Source organism: Salvelinus namaycush, chromosome 1, assembly GCF_016432855.1.
Source record: "Salvelinus namaycush isolate Seneca chromosome 1, SaNama_1.0, whole genome shotgun sequence".
Classification (NCBI taxonomy): Eukaryota; Metazoa; Chordata; class Actinopteri; order Salmoniformes; family Salmonidae; genus Salvelinus; species Salvelinus namaycush.
Window position 1 is genome coordinate 29,035,116 of NC_052307.1, and position 9,750 is coordinate 29,044,865.

General features: G+C 41.0%; 1 protein-coding gene across 1 annotated transcript in view; it reads right to left on the minus strand.

The window, feature by feature from the left end:
• The window catches only part of coro1ca (coronin, actin binding protein, 1Ca), a 53,020-nt gene extending 44,456 nt beyond the window's left edge, over nucleotides 1-8,564 (minus strand). The window contains exon 1 of the mRNA XM_038971125.1: nucleotides 8,460-8,564. The gene's annotated coding sequence lies outside the window, so the exon portion shown is untranslated. The remainder of the gene's footprint in view (nucleotides 1-8,459) is intronic.
• Nucleotides 8,565-9,750: the final 1,186 nt, after the last annotated feature.

Below are 9,750 nucleotides of genomic sequence, written 5' to 3' on the forward strand. Positions count from 1 at the left end.
TAATAGTTTGCGACTAAACAAGCTGTCGTTGTGTAGAGAATCATTGTGCCATCTAAACCGCTGTGAAATATATTTTCTATTACCCAAAATATTGTATTTTCAGTTTGAAGCTGGTGTCTAAAACAGAAAGTAAAAGACAAAAACCAAACTTAACGGGAAGAATAGAAATAGTGTGCATAGAACAGATCCGCTTCTTAAACTTGCTTTCAATGAGAATGACAGATCTATAACTCTGATTTTTATGTGAATTTGATCAGGTCGCCCAAAAAGTTACATATTGCAGATTAATGTTGCACAGCTCTTTCTGAGTGGTAAACTGAATGGGTTACATGCCAGAACACACCTGATATTTTATCTGTTTCCAGTTACTTCCTTACAGATATGATAACTAAGAGTTTCACACTTCTCTTACCTGTCCATGCAGGCCCCCTGTCCTGTGTCAGTGTCACACAAAGTGCCTTATGAACCAGGGAAAAGAATGCACACAGAGAGAACTGGCAAAATGTCACCGACAGACATGGCAGCTCTGCTTCTAGCTTCTAAGAAACTTTGTAGTGTTTTGGGGGGGGGGGGGTTGTGAATTGTTAGATATTACTGCACTGTTGGAGCTAGGAGCACAAGCATTTCGCTACACCCGCAACAACATCTGCTAAATATATGTGTATGTGACCAGCAAAATTTGATTTGACCGAGCATAGCATGTGAAGTAAAATCAGTTATAACTGAAAAACAGCCTATTCCCCCTTTCCTTGAGAGCACAGAGTTAGAGGACTCCTCTCCCCTCCACCAAACAGTCAAAGAGGAGTGCTGGGGAGTGGGGACTGCTGCCTTCTATTAAACCAAGGCACATTGTTATGCTCTGACATAAGGCTGGGAAGCAGTTACTGAAAAGAGGTGAAGAGAGTCAAAAAGAGGAGCGCGAGACCTTGTAGTTGCCCGGAGAGAACGCCTTTTATTTCCCTTGCAGCTCAGTCACAATCTAACACCATACATGGTTATGTTCATGCATCACAATTAGGCCTACTACTACAGGTTGTTTTCTGCATAGAAATTCTCGGGCAGGCAGCCTATTGTCTGAACAGTAAAACTAATTTGGGATGGAATAAGGTTCCATTTAAACTTAAGACTAAAGCCAGACAGGTCCATTTGATATTTTCTACATCTATTTATTTTGAAATAAGATCATCTTTGAGAACTAACAAGTCACCAAAATAAAAGCAAGACGAGAATTTAAAATCCCTATTTATTTTTTTTACAATGTTTGAGTCACTCAGCATACGGCATGGCATAATGTATTATTGCAGGAAATAGGCTTTAAAACGGCTAAATTTTGTCACTGCGGCTAAAAGGAGAGCCTCAAATTTCCAGTCAGTGATTGCACCATTGGCCACGCCCATGGTCACACCCCTATCACACCCCATTTTGATGCAGAAGAAAACCTGGTTCTAACAGCATGGTTACCTCATTCTGTCTACGGTTATCAGTGCCAAAACTGGTTTGTCAATAAGAAGCCTGCCCCACTAATACGGCCCAACCCAGACAATGTTCCACAGGGATCGCTGCAAAACAATACAAACAAGGAAATAGAGACAGTATCAGTCTGAGGTAAAGGTTGGTTTACTGATCAATCTGAATCCTGAGTAAAGGGAAATTGTACACAGACAGGGAAATGAGGAGGAAGGGCCGTATCCTGTTTGATCCCAATCCCCCCACCCACACTGACAGATCAGGTCAGCATCCTCTCTGCTTTAAAGTCCCATCATGCCTCTCCCTCTACCTGTGAGAGACACTGACAATATAAGACAAGGGACTTTAAAAAGTACATGGTACAGTACATGGGGTATTGGCAGGAGGTCAACCAAAGCTAAGGTGAACAATGTCAATCCAAATAGAATTCACAATTTTCTTTCAACATACCGTCACTACATAGTGGTTACTTGGGAACCAGACCGGTGCTGATGTTATCAAGCACTCAATTTCATAGCTCACTGCAGGGATCCCAGCAAGATTTGACCAGGAAATCCCAACAACACACACAGGCTCTATGTGAAGAAGCGAGGGGTAAAGTCAGCCAAGGAAAAAGATCAGAATTAGAAAAGGATCAAATATGATGGAACCACTTCATAACACACATCATCAAAATTTGAATCTGTTCAATCACTAGGCTATATTCACATTTCACAACACACCTTGGTACTGATTCAAACTCAAGAGAAAAACTTGCCAAAAGTGGCCAATAAAATAGGACACATAAACAGAGGAAGAAAAAGAGCAATGACCATGTTTTTCAAACACCTGACATGTCAGAATTTAACCAGCAATGTGTGTGTTCTTTACAAGTTATGAAAGATGTTCCATTTGGTAATTTTGTCAATTGAAAGCTATTTGCCCAGAGGATACTAGTGATTTACAAAGTTAAGCAGAGAGCTTATTTTGTTGACAGATAATAGGCCTCGCTTCCTCAACTGACAGGACGAGTTAAACGGCTATGACATCTCAAGGAAAGCAATGTCACAACCTATTTGATGATGAAATGCATAATAACTACACCACATGCTATAGCTGTATGGTATTTGTTTGCCATCTGTTTGTCAGTGAGTGCACATTAAGTATCCCTAATTAAATAACTTACCAACAATTAACCACATAGCCACCACACTGGAGTGGAGGCCCCTCTCTTGCCACAGAGTCTGCCATCTATGTTGTCCCAATGCTTTTCTTTCTGTACCATCACCTCAATGCTCTCCATGTACTTTTGCCACACAAAACGCATGGAGAGATACCAAACATGAAATCCCTTTCCTGTAACCAAAGCCACAGTGAACCACTGTAATCAAATTCCATCTACATTCCACCGCTTTTCTTAAATGAGATAAGGAGCTGCTTTTTCACCCCTCTCTGCCCCTGGGTGACCATGTGGCCTGTGCTCTGCTTGTTGTAAAATACCATGCGGGTACAATGTCTGCAGCGCAGTTCAATGGAATGTTGAATTATTTTACAAAACATGGGTCTGGGAGGACAAAGGCCAAGAATAATGTATCCTGCAAAATACAGACAAAGCCAGTGCAAAAAGACAAAACACTGGAACTGATCCACTCATTTCCCTACCTATCTAGGCTTGGACGAATCAGACATTCAAACGGCACATCAAATGTCAAGTAAGGACAAGGCAGCATTCGCCATTTCACCTTGTTTTTAAACTGGAACGTCAGAATCTGATACAGGATCTTGCCAGGGTCTAGCCTAAACTATAACAATGAAAGATGTAAAACGTCTCAAATGAAGGCCTTCGTCTAAGCATGTACTAATCCCACTTCATTCCAAGACTTGAGAGCCCATGCCACCAATCCTATAAAGCTACTTAAATCAGGACAGGCTTTAGACAGACCACCTAGGCCTAGGTTAAATGTTCCCATCACAGCACAGGATTTTAAAGTGCAAGGTTCTGTTGTGTTACATCCGCCAAGACAATGAACCCCAGTAAATGAGGTCAAAACATAAAAATAAGCTGTGGGCAATAGTTGTGATGAAACAATCATTATTTTGACCAGAAGAATACACCACAGAAATCATGCTGAATGGTGTGCTCATCCAATCCGTGCATGATCCTGGTCACTTACCAAATAAGTCACATCTACAGTGCATCCAGAAAGTACTCACACCCCTTGACTTTTCCCACGTGTGTTAGAGTATTATGTATAGATTGTTGAATCCCACCTAAGTCAAAGTGAAAGAAACATTAACTTTTTGTTTCTTTTTTTACATCTTGATTACATGTTAGAATCATCTTTGGCAGCAATTACAGCTGTGTGAGTCTTTCTGGGTATGTCTTTAAGAGATGTGCACACCTGGATTGTACAATATTTGCACATTATTTTTTAAATTCTTCAAGTCCTGTCAAGTTGGTTGTTGATCATTGCTAGACAGGCATTTAAGTCTTGGCATAGATTTAAGCAGATTTAATTCAAAACCGTAACTAGGCCACTCAAACTTTCAACGTCATCTTGGTAAGCAACTCCAGTGTGTATTTGGACTTGTGTTTTAGGTTATTGCCCTGCTGAAAGGTGAATGGCTCCCAGTGTCTGTTGGAAAGCAGACAACCAGGTTTGACCTGTGCTTAGCTCTATTCAGTTTTAACTCCCTTGGTGATGACAAGCATACCCATAACATGATGCAGCCACCACCATGCTTATAAATATGAAGAGCGGTACTCAGAGATGTGTTGTGTTGGATTTTCCCCAAACATTACACTTTGTATTCAGAGCATAGCTGATTTCTTTGCCACATTTTTTGCAGTTTAACTTTAGTGCTGTTTTGCAAACAGGAATATTTGTATTCTGTACAGGCTTCCTTTACACTCTCACTTAGGTTAGTATTGTGGAGTAACTACAATGCTGTTGGTCCATCCTCAGTTTCTCTCCTATCACAGCCTTTATAATACTATGTAACCGTTTTAAAAACACCATTGGCCTCATGGTGAAATCCTTGAGCGGTTTCCTTCCTCTCTGGCAACCGAGTTAGGAAGGACACCTGTATCTTTGTAGTGACTGGGTGTATTGCTACACCATCCAAAGTGTAATTAATAACTTCACCATGCTCAAAGGGCTATTCAATGTCTGCTTTTACCAATAGGTGCCCTTCTTTGCGAGGTATTCGAAAACCTCCCTGGTCTTTGTGGTTGAATCTGTGTTTGAAATTCACTGCTAAACTGAGGGACCTTAAAGATAATTGCATGTGTGGGGTACAGAAATTAGGTAGTCGTTCAAAAAATCCATACTACTTATTCTGACTAAAGAAAAATGTATTCTTAACATATGTAGGGGTTGAATACTTAACATTGCAGCTTTTCATTTTTAATTGTAAAAACATAATTCCACTTTTACATTATGGGGTATTGTGTGAAGACCAGTGACAAAACATCTCAATTTAATCAATTTTAAATTCAGGCAGTAAAAACAAAATGTGGAAAAAGTCAGGGAGTGTGAATACTTTATGAAGGCACTGTAGAGACAGACACATCACATGATATTTTGCCATCACCCTCAAGTTCAACAAATCTCAGAGCAGGTTTGGCAGCACACAGAAGAGGGCAAAGGAAATGCAGCGGACAAAAATACCATTATGCTGCTTTTAGACGAGGGACGCAAAAACCATCATACCAGTCGGTATAGCAGGACAAGAAAGCAAGAAAGAGGGTGACGGCAAAAGCAAGCCAGCACAACTGTATGCATTGCTATGGTGATTTCAGTAAACAAACAGTGCAAATCAACATCCAGTACAAAACAACGTTATGGCAGATGGCAAAAGTTGAAATATTTGAACTGGCGGCAAGTCCCGTCTACCGTGGCAGCTGACGACATTCACCACCAGCCTCAACGGCATTTACCACGTGCTCTCATGAAAACAATGACATCCGGTTCGCCGTCTATCTCATACCATCTAAACGCAGCATTACAATTGGCATCCCACAAAACAGGAGGAGGATACTATTAGCAAGTCACCAACACCTTTCCATGATGGGTCATGTTTACGGCACCAAGGTCCAAGTGCCTAAACAAAGAGACCGTCTCCATCCTATTTTAAACACTTATGTAAAACTCCTGCTGGCTATGCTGTTAATCACTGAATGGGATACATTTATCATATGCCTGTGTGAGGGTTAGGAGTTACAAAAACTGCTTGTCATAGTGCATCATGACTGAATCATTAATGATGTTGGGTATGATAATCTCATCTTTAAATCTTTAGTAATGTTGTATACAAAATCTCTGAAAGTCATATCTAAACATACCCTATGTTTTTTAAAATCATATTTGTACTTTAAATCCATGATTAGACCAGCTTTTGTCTGTTTTGCTTCTTTTTTTTTTATCTTTTTTTTTTACAAATTGCCTAGTCTGTTTATTTCAACAAGTGTTATTTCTGTATATAAAACATGCCCGTTTGGTTTAAAAACATCTGCATAAAATAAATGTGTTAGTCCACAAATGAACAACCAGCAAGAACTCTGAGCACAGAGCAGGTGTGCATGATGATTTGACAACTCCACAGGGCAGAAAAAAATTGGCTGAATAAACCACCAAATGTAATGTATAGGGCTGTAGGCTTAGTTAGTTGCTTATGTGTACTCCAAATCGTTATCAAAATCCTATTTAAAGTTGAAGACTTTAATTTTCCTGTAGAGGAGTCGTCATAACCTCGTCACCTTGGGGATATGGACTCAGCTGCACTTTGCACAAAGAACCTGACACTAACTTAATGTAGAACATGGTTAACAGAGCTTTGAATTCTAAGTTACCAAGACAGAATTGCTACCTGAAAATGTGTGTGCTCTTGTGTTCTCGTGAATTTCTTAAGGACCTTCATCTTGGAATCCATTCATACAAATGCGGTTGGAGAAGAGGGGTGTTAGAGGACTCAACGTCGCCAACCCCACTCTCCACGAATCCCAAACCACCCCCCGCCCCTACCAAATCACTCAGAGGGCCATTCGTTGTCACGTGTTGCTGACGAAACTCAACAGGGTGGTGACTTCCAGAGAGTGGCAAGGGGATCAATAAACCAATCAGCTTCGGGGGACATCGTGACTTGAATGGTGCAATTAATGTTCCACTTTTAAATAATAAAACAAGTATGGCATTTTAATTAACAAATTGCTTAAACTCCAACCACATCGTGGTGCATGTCGGGATAGCACTTAGCTCTGAAGCCTACAGCCTTGATAGCTTGGCGGAAGAGGCTATCGGAGGGTCTAATTATTACCCTCGATAATGTTCACTCACTCAGCTTTGGGACACTTGTGCATTATGGTGGAGGCGCACATGAATGCGCAAATGGAAGGGAAAGGGAGTGATTTGGGATCCAGTACCTCTCCCTGCTGCATCCTCTGTAGCCTAACACTTACTTGCATCGCACGCTTAATTTCCCTCCGCATTCTGACCCACTTCCTCTCCCAGCTGAGCTATAGGAGGCAGGGGAGAGACTTCTAAGGAAACGACGGTGTGATCTGAGGGGCCAGCCAGCCCGAGGTTGATGTGTCCTGACATCCAGACCAAACATGACCGTGGTGTTAACATGCGCCCCTCAGGTCCGACTGACAGCTAGCAATGGCCAGTCCTGCACCCATGACTCACACTCAATCTCTCCAATGGAAGGGAACTCCCAAGCTACTTATGAACAAAACTAATTGAATAAAAGTGTGTTGAGGATCAAGGCTAATAATTTATAGGCAAGTCAGTTTGTTCTGAAAACCAAAATCCAGTAAAAATCTAATTGGCCTGTTAAAGGTCAAAATGCTACTTTAACAGACTGAAAAGTGTAAATGCTGATAAAAGCTATGGCTGTTCAACACATCTAGCCAAGTCACACAAGTAGGTTGGCATTATACATGGACATTCATGGTGACCCATCACCGCCCGCCGCTGCTAGAAGGCAAGCAATAGAGGCATGTTTATGGGGATCAGATACAAAAGGGGGATGCATAACGTCTTTATGGTCTCACTAAAATATCTCTTTCTCCACTTAATTTGACCCAATCGGTCGTTGAAACATAGCTGCGTCGGTAGCGCAGCTGTGCTTTGCCTTGACCCCCCTTCCCTTTTGCTGAGCATTATTCAGCTGCAACTAACGTTAGGCTTGCTAGTACATTATTCATTCTCCCTTGGTCCTCCTGACTACACCAAACAAATTCTAATTACAGAATATTATTTTTCCAGACATAACATAAGACAAGTCTCATCTCAAGAAAGCGCCGTCAGAATTACATTTATCGTTATTAAGCCTATTCCTCTAACTATTTAAAATAAATAGTGGTGCAATCATTGCAACTATGTTCTTAAATTATCGACACTTCTGCGGGTATAATGCGCTTCGGTCAGGGAATTATTTTATCAGTGGACAAAATACTTTGATTTGATTGTGCTCAAAATTGTTGCAAACACACCAAATGACATTGTGAGCTGAACGCTGAATGAACCTCGACTCTCTGAATCAAGACTTTCCAGTTACCTAAATATTCTCCCATTTCGTTCAGTTTGAGGCTAAATTAAATTACCGTCTTCATCCTCTTTTTAGTGGAACCGCAGGTTAGTTTGATTCATCAGATACGATGACGTTGTCGTGGCTAATATACCCCACCCCAACTGGCTGCTCGACTGACCATTCATTCCGCATGGAGGCTATCATAAATATTAGAGAAACAAGGTAGCTAACTAGCAGACATCACCTAACTTAGCTAGGTAGAAAACTCCTTGACGTTGAAAACGTGGCGATCCTAATTCAGCTAGCCAATGTTAACTGTACTAGCTAGCTAACGTTAGCTTTCTTAACTGAACCCAAGCAATTGCCTCGCTAACGTCACTTAACTAAAGCGTAAACGGCACAGTTGAATACAATCAACCAAGCATGAATGTCGCTTACTGTGTGTACAATATTAGTAAAGATAACGCAACAAGACGTACCTTCCAGATCAAAGAAAAAATAATATCCCTGACTGTTGAATTATCTAAAATAGGACTGCCGACGTTTATCCAGCTGAAGCCGCTGACAACTCGCCTGTGCTCTCTTTTCCACTGTCACTGCTGCTCCGGATACAACGCCCTCCCCCTATCCCCCTATCCCCGCCTCAGTTATGGCATGCCCAGGCATTTTTGGACAAGAGCACCCACGGTGGTGTCATAATACCCATAAAACCTAGCGGTCAAACTGGGAAATGGGGCCAATCGTTTTTCCCTTAGAGAATTTTAGAAACACTTAACATAAGGTCTGTGCTTCGTGTAAGCTTACCCTGGCATGACGTTTTGATAACCATATAAAATCTCTCTCGGACAAGGTGACTTTTATCAATATATTCAGCTCTTTTTACTCTCAGATTTGAAAATCTAATTAGCATCGAAGTAGACCTCATGCAAGACTACAAATCCCTGCAAACTCTTGCACGTCATCTCTAGCTGACACCTTTGCTAATTGGTAGTGTCAATTTTAAACTTGTACAAGCCATTTCAAATAATTGTCAATGTAAAGAAATGCATTACTAAATTTAGTTGATAGTTGATCCAGAGATTCTTACATTTACCTCGATTCGCCAGTCTCGTCCAGATCATAATGACAAATGTAGTTCTTTATGATAGCCACATTAGCAGCTAATTAGCGTTTCATTTTTGGAGGGTAAATGCAGGCGAATAAATTGAAAAGTCACTTTGTCCTAGAGAGATTTACACAGTTATCAAAACGTCACTCCAGGGTAAGCCTCCAGGAAACACAGCCCTTATTTTAAGTGTTAATAAATTCCCCTATGGGAAAAATGTATGGTGTAAAAACGATTGGAACTATTTCCTTGTTTGACTGCTATGTTTTATGGGTTTTATGACTCATACTGTGGTACTCTATAGGTGAGCAGCAGCCAAAGCCACCAATCATTGTTAGAGCTGGGTCTGGTATAATTAAGCAGTAAGGCCGGAGGGGGTGTGGTATATGGCCAATATGCCACGGTTAAGGGCTGTTCTTATACTCAACGCAGAGTGCCTGGATACAGCCCTTAGCCGTGGTATATTGGCCATATATCACAAACCCCCGAGGTGCCTTATTGCTATTATAAACTGTTTACTGACGTAATTAAAGCAGTAAAAATAACTTTTGTCATACCCGTGGTATACGGTCTGATATACCACGGCTCTCAGCCAATCAGCATTCAGGGCTTGAACCACCCAGTTTATAATAATACATACAGCATATGTATTGTTTCAGTGTGAT